Here is a 13,320-nt window from a genome sequence, read left to right on the forward strand (position 1 = left end):
TGTTGGAGAAATGGAGCAATTTTGAAAACCTAGACATTGTATAGGGGGCGGTGGCTGTGTCTTTTGGCTAGCAATTTGTTGAACACTTGCGATGAATTATTTCGAGTTAAAAACTTCTCAATTTCCTAGACTACTTCCATGTGCGAAATAATTCATCTGTCATATAATATTTGGTAAACACAGTGAAACAAAATAACTTAAAAGATACCTTTCGCATTTCAAAAGATGCAATTTCCAAAAGCTATATGTTTTGTGATGACGATCAACAAAAGCCAGGGCCAGTCGCTATCTAAGGTTGGTTTGTACTTGAGACAACCAGTTTTCACACATGGTCAATTGTACGTAGCTTTATCAAGGGTTACAAGACTAGATGGAATCAAGTTACTAATACTTGACAAAGAAGGCAAATCTACAATAAAACAATGAGTGTTGTATATAAAGAGATATTCAATGACTTGTGAATTTTTTATGTTTATCATGTATTTTTCTTATTTCACGTAGTTTCTATCATTTATGTTAATATTCGAACGAACCTGTAATAAAGTATATACGCATTAAAGTATAAATTGTTTGTTGTTTAGCAACCCGTGTATTACACGGGTACTTAGACTAGTAAATATCTATAACCAAAGAAAATGAAAATTTATACCTTATAATAAAACAAAACAAACTTATGCCACATGGCATGAACTTAAGCTACTAGATGCCACGTGGCAATGTGATACTCCTCCCTAATTGATTTTAAGCGGCAATTCCTTTTCTCAATAATAAGTGGCTTCTCAAACAAGCTTTTCCTTCATTCTCCTTCACTCAATTGTGAAACCGCCTCTTCATTATCTCTCTCCAATCAATCCAACCTACCAAAATCATTGAGATCCTTTGCTTCTTCATTTGAATTTCAACTAAAAAACCCTAATTGATCTCTGCTATGACGTCTTCTACATTGTCCAGTTCTTTGCCGTGATTCCATTACATCAATGGGTATGATTTCCTCTATTCAATCTTTGTTTTCTTTCAAGGATTTTGTTTAATTATAATGATTCTATGTTGTGGCGTTTTTATTTGCTTTGTCTATTCATCTAATTGAATCTGATTATGACCTAATTTGGGGTTTTTTGGATGATATATGTAGCCATGTAAGTAATTTTTATTCAAAGTTTCAAATTAATCTTTCTTCCCGTTATTTTCTTTGATTTGTGTATTCATATAGTGTTTCCGTTTACTACCAAATTTTGGGTTTTTTTTACAATATTTGAAACCATAAGGGCTTGTATATTCAAATTAAATGTTAGTGATAGGGTTAGTTGTATAATGGTATGATAAATCCTAAAAGTGATAATATATGTAACCCTAACAGCAAATTATATTCAAATTAAATGACACTGTAAGGGTTTGCTGTTTAATGGTATTATAATCCCTAAAAGTATATTTATTTTGTGTGTTTTTTGTTTCTATTGTATGGCTTGATTATATATTTATTTTGCTTTATGATTTGTTTGATACCATGATATGTGCTGGTATTTTTTGAAACCATGATTTTGCCAGTATAATTATAGATGTACACCAGCTTAGGAAGTGCATTTTTGTATAATTATAATCCCTAAAAGTATATTTAACGTTGATTGTTAAGATAATTTTGTGTTTACCTGATACTCTAATATGTTTCCAACTTTTTAATTTTTCTTTATTAATGTGGTTAATAGCAAATCATCGTTGCTTCTTCAGTTATGTTTTGGACTCTACACAATCAGCACTGGTAATTCTTTCTTATAGATTAATTTTGTATCACATACTACATATATGTATTATGTAAGTTCGTTTTTCATATTTTTTTTCCGTAAAGGCATACTTACATTTGTATTCACATATACAGCCTTTACCAACATCGTATAATTTGGACATTGGACTACAAGACTATCCTGTGTCTGTTATTCTCAAGACAGATGGTGATGATTTTTGGACGGCTATAGTCAAACCGACATCGATTTGATACTGTATCTGTAACGGTTGGGCTAAAGTTGTTAACAGTCTTGGTGTTGAAAACAACGATATTATTGTATTTGAAGTCGTCAAAGATAACACTTTCAAAAATCGTCATTACAAATATGATCGTGAAGATGATTTGAAGAATGAGTTTCATCATGTTATGTTATTCCCAGAACGAACTTGGCAATCTGGTAAGCTATTTGTAATATAAATTAGTCAAACCATTTATTTATTTTTTGTAATTAATAGATGTTGTTCTTCACAGTTCTTGCAAAGGAAGTATATGGATCATCATTTCACATCCGAAATTCTCAAAAAACCTGTTGTCATTCACTTTGGCGAACAACATAAGTGAACTGTTAAAGTACTGAAGTTGTTCAGTATGCATTACTTTATCCATGACTTTTCTCATACTTCGAAAGACCTTTTTTTGATACCATATGATCTACTACTTCTAATAAAGCAAAACCAACTTATGCCACATTGCATGATCTTAAACATCTTATTGCCACGTGTGATTCTTACAATCCATATGCTTTTCATTTGAGCGGAAAAATAAGAGAACGCTCTTTCTCCTTTCACATAGTGTTATATCGCATCTTTTTTTTTCATTAACATGAATTACTTCCCTTCTAAATCCTATTTCAAATAAAAACCCTAGATCTTAATCTGTATTTCACCTTGCCGATTCATCTCTCAATCAATCCTCTGGGTTTGTTTCATTTGTTGCTTCTTCATTGAATCAGACTCTCTTCCACGGAGTGGTCGCATTCAGTTTCACCGGCTCAATACCAAGAACGACTCTCACCTCGAGGGACTTATTTAGTGCTCCGATCTGGTAATTCATCGATCTCTGATTCATTATTTTGTTTTTCTTGAATTTTTAGGTTCATATGCCTCTAATTTAATTAGAACTTTCACGTTTAAATTCATTCATAAACCCTAAAGTTAGATTTGGGGTTTTTTCTAAATCTGTAGCCCTAATCTTTTAAAAAGTAATTTGTTATGTGTCGTTTGTTGAATCGTTCTTTCTATTTCAGATTGTGATTCCGAGATAAATGTTTTTCGCTTGAATTGAATCTTCTAGAAGCAATGAAGGAGAAGAAAGCAATGATGTAGAGTCCAATTACGAGGCCTGCGCTTCCATTTGAAGCGAGATCACACAATGCCGATGGTGCAATGGATACTGGCTTGAATGTGCAGATCTTCTTAAAATCAGGAAAGATGCTGGAGTTAAGGACTCTTTTTGGATTCCACCACCTGGTTGGAAGGCCGGTGATTCTCCGGTCCAGGATCCCATTGTGGCAAAAGAAATCTGGAATCTACAAGAAGTAATTTCAAATATCAAAAGGTGATAAAACTTAACTATATTCAAAAGATTATTATATAATGTTCATTTTCAAAATAGTTTGAAGGTCTAATAGATGGTTTAATTTTTTTGGTCTCTTCACAGGGATTATGAGGAGGAATTACGAAAACTGACAATGTAATTAATTTGTTTATTAATTATACAAATAAAATGATAATGTATTCATTTAGGTAGTTTGGTTATGTGTGTAAACAGGGAGGTCCAGGAGTTGAGTTCAAAGAAAGATGAAAGTCAAGCTATTGTGGTTTCTAAACAAGTTGACCCGGTTCCTAAACAACCAACTGATATCTTTATTTATATGTTTGATTCAAAGTCAGAAACAAGTGAGGCACATAAGGTAGGTAACAATTTCATTTTTCAATTCTGGAATGATGTATTATCAATAGATATGCCTTCATTCGTGTTTCTTTCCATGGCAGGATAAACGCAGCAAGGTCATTTCAGATTTCCTGAAGAACCTACTGGTCAGTCTTCTAATCAATGTTAAATGATATAGATACATACGTACGGATCAAATGCAATTAATATGCATGAGAAGTTGCTAATTTGATATGACATCACCAAATTCTGTGCACTAGTCCTTCTAAAACTGTGAATATGTGATTGAGATGATTAGTTTAAACTTATCTTGACTACTCGACACAAGGTTAGTGAGCGATTGAAATCTGATTCATAAACAAGGTTTTAAATCACATCATTGTTTCTGTTGTTGTTGGCAATTGATGAAGCCAAAGATGAATGGAGCCAAGAGCAATTTTAAAGGTTGGGTCAGTTTTGCAAGACATTATATTAATCGAGAACATTCTAAGTTATATGCTAAGCTATTTGTATAATATAATCTATTATTCATGGTTTAAGTTTTTTTATTTATTTAAAGTTTCGGGAACATTATTTTCTTCAGCAATCTAGCGAGACGCAATACACGTGTTTGCTTAATACACAAATATGCAGCATCGCGCTGTCACAAATACCAGAATCATGGGTTACCAAACGTGGTCTCGCCGGTAATGTGGCTGCCAGTTCCTCGGCTATGGTAGTATGCAGGGTTGGTAAGGTCTTAAAAAATAAAAATCCTTTTATTCTAATGTTGATAGCTGGTGCTTTTCTGCGACCTCTTCTATCATTTGTAATATAATCTACATGACCCGTTTGACTGATACACCTTTTTTAAAGTTGTCCAAATCAACCCACAAGGTAAGGAAAACTCACCCAAATTGACCCGCTTCTTACAGGTTGGGTCAGTTTTGGGATACATTATATTAATCGAGAACATTCTAAGCTATTTGTAAGATCCCAAAGCAGATGATGTATAGACATTACCTTTACTTTAAGTAAGATCACAACAGGTACTACGTGAATGCGGAGATTGGCGACTCGCCGAAAAGTATAGACATCACCTTCGTTAGCCAAGGCATGACCTCTTTACTTTAAGTAACCTGTGTAACACACGGGCACTAACTTAACTAATAGTTTTAGAGTATAGTTGGACTAATACTTGACAATATTATTTTTACTCGGTGATAATATTCGTTTTAAATTTATCGACTTATTTTTATTCGTAATTGTATTAATACTTTGTGCTCATATGAACATATAGTAACCATGCAGACAAAGGAGTTGCTTATCCTGGATGGCAGCCTATGGGCATGAAGATCAAAATATGTGACGGTAGCAGCTCGGCGACACGTGGCGGGAAAGATATAGTTGACCGGTCAAAAGGTACTTTCATTGCATCATTTGTAAATAATATAATGGAACTTTTTTTTTTCATTTAAATGTCAAGATCAAGTGAGAGTGATAAACCACCTGACTGGGTCGAATGGAGAGAAGCAGTTGAACCAGATTCATCAGTTATAACCACCGAGTTTGCTGAAACATCTCACGCTGCAGCTGATAGCCTCTCCAATGGTGATCTTGAAGTTGATCCATCGGACGGCATTGCTACTGATCCTCCAAACAAAGTGGAGGTGATTAATGTCGTATAATTACTGGTGGATGGTGAAAAGATACAAGGTTGCAACCTTAAGCCTGGAATATTAGAGCAAGTTTGATAAAATCACCTGCTGACCAGCCATGTCTATAATCCTTCTTTGTTTGGTTTCTGTTGGTTTTGGCCCCCTTTGGGTTTTGTACTATGTAGGCATTTTAAGACTTGCTAAGTTGCATGTTTGTTTTCTTCTTTAAGTGAATAAAAGCATGCTTTGCCTGGGAAAAAAAAACTGTGTTGGTTTTGTAACTTCATTTGATACATTATGCACCCGTAGGTAGAGGGATGGATTTCGTTACTTGAACGTTTATTTCTTTTAAATGATTATTTCAACAATTTTTAAGTTATATATTTGTGTGTTAGTCCACCCGCGAAATTCGCGGGTTCTTAGACTAGTATTGTAATATTTGAACTAATACGTTAAAATGAGGCTTCAAAAGTTTTAACCATTTGAGCATATGGAGGGATGTTGGTTGACGAAGAATTTATGGATTATAGACGATTCCAAAAGAAGATTCCCAAGAAAATGATGTTGTATTGGATCATGTTTCATTCGGTTTTAATTTTTCTGCATTCTTATCTTTTTTAAAGACAACGGAGACTTTTAGTACTTAAACGACTGGATTGCATAACAAGGTGCTATAGAACCAGATTACATCATACGTAAAACAAGAATTGAATAATTACCATTTTTATACTAACAATTATACTTGTATATCAAATCTTCTCTATTCATGCCACTCAATTTCTTTGAACTTTGATGTATGTAGTATCAAATCAAAAGAAGTCTCTTTTATCTCTTCAACAAGCTTGTGCCAATTCACGTTCAAACCTTTAGAGACTTTCCTATTCCTTGTTTTCCAAATACTCTACAATGTTAACGATACACCACATGAACTATTCATTCTCTCTAATCTAAACCGAAAAACCCATCCCATTTATGCATCGAATCATTAATCCCATCGAATCACAATTGTGACTCAAAGGCAGTTTAAGCCAAGTGAGTACTTGTTGCCTAATCTCTTCCCCCATCATACATGTTACCAATAAGTGATGTGTTGTTTCGCTTGCCCCATTACCAATAAGTGATCTGTTGTTTCGCTGGTACAACAAAGGAAAACCGATTACATAGTAAGCCCATGTTTGCCCATCCGTCGACCCAAAACATCACCTTGTCTCCCATTCCCACTTTGCTACATTTATTAATTAGTATGCACATTAATCCCATGTTATGTGAAATTTTTAGCCACCCCCATGATTGCCTTCCATACTCCATTGTTTGTCTTTTTGTCTGGGAATGATGAAACTCTTCTGGAATTATAATGAAGCGTTTGAATAATTTTTGCCCATAATTGATTCGGTTTCATCTTCAACCTTCACCACCACTTGTTTGAATAATTTTCGCCCATAATTGATTCGGTTCCATCTTCAACCATCACCACCACTTTAGTAACAACGCTAAATTTAATTCTCTAATTCCTCTCACCCCAAACCCACCATATTGTTATATACCAAAAATAGAACTTAACCCAAAAGAATAGTCTGGTGGGTGAGAGAGCCCATTTGATATATAAACCACACATTGGTTGCTCATACAACCGATGTGGGACAAGTCTCATATAGGAACTAGGTTCACCTTTTATAAAATATAATTACAAAATATATAATAATGAGACTCTCGTTATTCGTAGGAAATATCATAGTATAATACCGGTTGCAATAACTAAATAAAAAGAATATAAAATATAATTATATATACCAATCTTGATTCAAGCCGCATCTCTGGTGGGTCCTTCACGCGCACTTTATAGCATCCTAGACTCGAGTATTAATCATCTTGAGTCTTGAAAAATATTCCTTGACTGCAACAAAGAGCATACTAAAACATTGACGATTTTGGTTGAGGCACGTGTTCAACACGTGTAACACCCCGTATTTCGAATGTCAAAGTCAAAGTCAAAGTCCAAGTCAACTTTGACTTCTTTGACTATAGTTAGTCTATTTTTATGTTTATTTGTATTATGTGGAGTAAGTGTTGTTAATCAAAATATATCGAGCTAATCGAATGTTTAATCGACGCGAACCGACTTACGACCGTGAATAGTAGGAAGTACCGAAGTAACAATGTGATAAAGTTAACTAATCAGTAATCAAACCGATCTAACCCTCATCGAACTCGAATCTCGAATTATGCGAACTTTGGTTGTTGTTTTACGTGTGTGTGTGTGTGCCTTATGTGTTACCTGTGCGTGTTTAGTTTATGTTTTGTGTGGTGATCAATCGAATCAATCGAAACTCGAAACTCAAATCGAATATCGAAATCGAATTATGACGAATGGTAACGTAAGGATAGGGTGAAATGTTGGTGATTGTATGTTAGATATAGTAGTTGGGACTGAAAGTAATTTGAATAAGAAACTCTATCGTACTCGTACCGTCTTCAATCGAAACCGAACTATCGAAAATCGTCGCACCAAACACTCGAACCAGGCTGTGGATCGATCAGGCTGTCAGCCGATCGAACAGCCCAGCCGATCGGACGGACTGTCCGATCGAGCAGGCTGTCCGATCGGGATGCCTGGCCGATCGGCCAGCCCTTTCCTCTTTTGGAGCCTATAAATAGGGCTGTCATTGTCATTCTTTACCACTTTTGGAAAGCTCTGACCGACCAGCTCGTGCTCCCCTCCTTTTCTCAGATTTCTTCCGATTCTGGTAAGTTTTCATCCTAAATCTTGTACTTTCTTGATCAAAACATGCTCCTACACCTTTCTATCTTTCAAATCTTGATTTCTAACCGTGAAATCACCAAGATCTAAGCATTCTTGGATGATGTCATCATGGTGTTCTTCAAGAACACCATGTTTTGGCTTCAATCCACCACGAATAGCTCGGGTCTAACCGATTTCCACATAAACAAGCTAAGATCTATCAAGGATCTAAACATTTACATGATGTGAAGGTTTGAAAGAAGGAATTCCAACTTTCTTTCAACTCTCTTACACTCAATGCCTTCAAACCGGTAGAAACGGAGCTTGAGCCAACTCACTAACCATTCCAATGGTTGTGTGATTCAAGACCCAGATTCTATCAACGAGGTTAACCGACTTCGGGTTAAACGTGAAACCATGGTTCCGAACCATTCACCGGCCGGACTTGGGTGATTCCTGTCTGAGCAGGAGGAACAAGTAAGGACGAAGGTTTCCTGGTTAAGCTCGTTGTCAAACTACCTCGACATAACGTCAAATAATCAGAACAGCCAAGTGTTAGACGAACAGGCCGGCCAGGTCAGGATGCTGGCCGAACGGTTAGGTTGTTCAAACGAACAGCCCAACCGATCGGATACGCCAGCCGATCGACCAGGCCAGCCGATCGGCTAGCATATGGCCCCACACTTAACAAATTCATGAAGTATGGTATTGAACGAGGTACTGTTCGATCGAACAGCTTGTGACAACTGGCAAATAACTGGTAATTCCGTACAATCTAATCACTATTTATATTTCTTAATCTCATGCATTTAACGTAATTTAATTACGTAACTGTGTCGTATACTGGATAACAGTGTTAGGACAAGAAAACAAAGCTAAAACATATGTTGGTTTTCGTCGTAATGCGAAACCAAACAAACAATGTCCTAAAAGTGTTGGTAGAAAGTGCTGCGTGCACTATTCACGGTTACACTATTCATGCCAGCAAACCGTAAAATCAGACCGAAACACTGAAAAACGACACTCGGATAACATAACTGAGTCCATTTATATAAGAAAACATTATTATGAAAACACATCTTGCAAAGAAACAAGACTTTCCGGTATAACGCCCTAACCTAAAAAACGTTTGTTTCGGCTTAAAAATATAGCATTTTTAACGCGTCCGAACCTATAACAAAGCATTTCTGGGACTTCGGAATAATGTCAAATGATGAAAAACATACTAAAACAATAAGATGATATCAACGGAATGTTCATAATCACAAGTTTCCGGCGTTACGTCGCTATGCACTAAACTAGTCCGTTAGCGACTCAACGAACTAGTAGGCGACATTTTTGGTCACGAAACAAGCAAACGAAGAATCTAGCGAGCTAGTTACGCTAAATTTGGGACTCGGAATCACTTCATACAACCTTCGGATGCAAGATAACAACTTGCGGAAAAAGTTTGTCGGTACGACATAAAAGTGTCGTTAACTAGCCGACGTCTAAACGGAAAGCGTTTAAGGTATCAAAATCCAGCTTACACTAGTCTAGCAAACTAGTTAACCATATTTTGATGACGCAAGTACCCTAAATAAACGTCATAGTATCGATGGTGAATTAAAACCATAGTTCCCGGTATTATATTATACCTTCCATATACCACCCGGTATCGAACCGACGAGTGAACTAATGGCATTTTTGCCATCCAAAATTAATACCCATTAAAATAATAAACTAGTTGGACTTTATTTAAAATCCTAAACTACCATTAACACCCTAATCACCCTAATTAAGCTAAGTACCAAAATATCTCACATTTTAACATATATGTAACATGTTAAAAAAAAAACATATAATACATTTCCCCCATGTTATTTACGTAAATCAAGGGGGGCCCACCCCTTGATCTTGTTTGAAATTGTGAAAGATATAGGGATGGTCTTAGGGAAGTTGTTGAAAAAAAAATTATAACACCTTACTTTAAATCATACCATTCCATCCATCACATATCATCACTTGAAAATTTCAAAGAAACCTCCCCACACTTTCATCTAACTTCGGTAGCCATATCCCCACACAAATCCCACTTTCAATCTTTCATTTAACACCCCAAAATTCACTAAATCTAGCCATTTTAAGGACATCTCAACATGGTTTAAGCATGGAGGATCACTAGAAGCACTTTTGGAGCTTAACTTCTTATTTTCTTGTCTAACTAGTGCAATCTTGTAAGATCTCTAACCATCATTTTTAAGCTCCATATTATTAGTAGATTATTATTGTACAAGTTGATTATCTTGAAGATTAAGAAAAATATAATCAAAAACCCTAATCTCAAACTTAATAATCTACTAAGCATAACTTATTATGTGATTATTTGTGTAGATTAGTGTAGTTAGTTGGTGTAATCTTGATTATTATGTTAATCATGTTAATATTAGAGAGTTAAAGTTTAGATCTATGATGATCTTGTGAATTATAACATGTAGTATTTTAGATTAGTGTTAATCTAGCCATGTTACACATAAAAATGTGATTTAAACATGCGTATGTTTAAATCACACAAGATCATCAACTTCAAAGATTATGAGCATTTGTATATAAACTTGATTAAGTGATTCTTGAAAGATTAAACCAAGAATAATTATGTGACAAGGCTTTTAACAACACAAATGAACTTGAGTTTTAACATAAAATAAGTTTATGTGATATTAGTTATCAAAAGTGTTATGTAAAAGTCTTGGAAATTTCTACATAAAGATGTGTGAATCTTTAAAAGTGAAAAACAATTTATAATTAAGTTTATGTAAGTAATTAACTTGATAAATGGTTCACTTTGAAGACTTGAAAGTTTAAGCAAAATAATGCTCATGAGAATCTTTGAAGGAATAAGTATGATTAGTGATGTAAATATAAGTTTAGTGATGTTTGGAAATTGATTATTGATTTAAACGCGTTTTTGTAACGTGGGAAACGTCATAGTTTTAGGGGAAACTATGTCGAATTTTTCTAAAAATCTAATCGCGATTAAAGAGGGGATTAAAGGGTGATTTACAAGGTTAAACGCGATTAGTGGTCTTAAACGTCATTATGGAAGCCTTGATGGGAATATTTAAGGATTAAATATTCAAGAAGTTCTTATGAACTTAAACTTATATTTTTACAAAAATAAATGGTTAAAAGTGTAACCATATATGTATATATAATTTTTGGTAAAAATTATATATTTTTGGAAACTGGTTAAGTATATGTATATGTGCTATATATGTGTATGTATTAGATACCTATAGGGTGATCAAAATAAATACACATACATGTTCCTACATGGTCCAAGAAATGCTAGTAAATCGGACAATTAAATAGAATGGCCGAAACGGAAATACATAACACTTGATGACGACAAATTGGGCGTATCGACATCGTGAACAAGTTACCACAAATTCGAGTCTAAAATAACATATTTTGGACGTTAAAACGATCAGATATATAAGTGACCTATAACAAGAATCCGGAAAGTCGAAAACTATACAAATTACCAAGTATTTTTCATAGGAAAAATGAACTTAGTTAAAGTTTGCTACTTGGTAACATTTTGGTAAAAATTGCAAGATTATATTAATGGACTCATAAAGTTAGATTTGGGCTAGACCCAAATTACTAAAACTAGGGCTAGGCCCAATGACAGTAAAAACTAGGGCTAGGCCCAATGACAGTAAAACTAGGGCTAGGCCCAATGACATTAAAAACTAGGGCTAGGCCTAATGACAGTAAAACTAGGGCTAGGCCCAATGACATTAAAAACTAGGGCTAGGCCCAATGACAGTAAAACTAGGGCTAGGCCCAATAACAACGAAACGTGGGATAAGCCCAATGACATAGGTTCGAAGCCGTTCGCATATAATTCAATACGTATAGAATACATGAATACACATAACAATCGAGCGAGTAAACTATCAGCGCTCTAAAATACAAAGTTGTTCCAAAGATGACAAACGAGAACATAACAAAGAATTCAAGATGAACAACTTGTACGAGGTCCGAAAGACCTAGTGTCTAACGAGATTAGTACACATGTAGGTTATTGACACGTACGGACGCTCACTTCGATATCATATTACACGGAACGCAAATTTGTGAGTTCATGTCCCTCCTTTCACTGTTTTCAATGTTTTGTTTTCGAAAACATCGAGGGGAAATACATGCTAAAACTATTGGTATATTAGTTACGGAGTAGTAGATAACATGATCAATGTGCATAAGTAGGGAGATAACATTAGTAACCATTAATCACATAGTGACCAAGGTGCAAAAGATGTAGATCTATTGGGCTTGAGGCACGCCCCACTCCTGGTTTGTATACCTTGGAGTGCTTTTGTGATCCCAATGATGACAAAGTGTTCTCGGTTTGGTTATTTGCTTATGGTACATTATGTCAGGGGGCTCGCTACCCACTGATAGATCCTTAACAGACTCCATGAATGAATCAGAACATACCATGATTACAAGATAACATGTATGAGATTTCACATGATAACAAATACTGCATGAACTCGCTTAACTTTTTGTTGACTTTTTAAAACTACATGTATTTCAGGAAACAGGTCTTGAGCCGGTGATTCACTATGGGATTCGGGAAAACAAATGACAACGATGGCCACTTTCGGAGGGTTTGTCTTTTATATCCTAACTTCGTATGGGTATATAGGGGACAAAACCTCACTATGTTTTATGTCAAAAACTATCTTTTGTTATGTGTAAATAACTTAGAACTATGCTATTTCAAACGTTGTTGAAAACTTGTAATCCTTTGTTGAAAACTATATATCTATGGCATCGTTGTTGGTTCATGTTGTTAATACATTTGGATGCAATGATTACCTTTCTTTCGTCACACACAATACACTTCCGCTACTAGCAGGGTGTGACAGATTGGTATCAGAGCTCCGATTGTAGTGAACCGGGGACAAACTTTTATAAAGTTTGGTTTACAATCACCAAGGGCTCTCACATGAAAACAAAGTCGATAAAAATACACAAATGATTTCAAAAGTATGACAAAAATGACAAAAGGTTTTCATTGTGTCACGATAACATGGGGATCTATCACGCGAGCTCAATCATAAGTAACGGATATGGATCAATACATGTTTAGTCTATAAGGAATAGACTCGAAACACTAGGAATTACATGTGAAAACACGAGAACAAAAATAACATGAGATTTAGTGATTATATATATAATGTATTTATATATGTGTTGTACGGAATATTTTCCAAGAACGA

At 35.1% G+C, this 13,320-nt stretch overlaps 1 long non-coding RNA gene across 1 annotated transcript; it reads left to right on the top strand.

Moving 5' to 3' along the window:
* The first annotated feature begins 938 nt into the window (after nucleotides 1–938).
* Nucleotides 939–2,153, top strand: LOC110909760. The gene is made up of 3 exons (XR_002575602.2): nucleotides 939–981; nucleotides 1,704–1,756; nucleotides 1,874–2,153. It is a non-coding gene; the product is annotated as an uncharacterized LOC110909760 (long non-coding RNA).
* The last annotated feature ends 11,167 nt before the right edge of the window (nucleotides 2,154–13,320 follow it).

Source organism: Helianthus annuus, chromosome 15 (genome assembly GCF_002127325.2).
Source record: "Helianthus annuus cultivar XRQ/B chromosome 15, HanXRQr2.0-SUNRISE, whole genome shotgun sequence".
Lineage (NCBI taxonomy): Eukaryota > Viridiplantae > Streptophyta > Magnoliopsida > Asterales > Asteraceae > Helianthus > Helianthus annuus.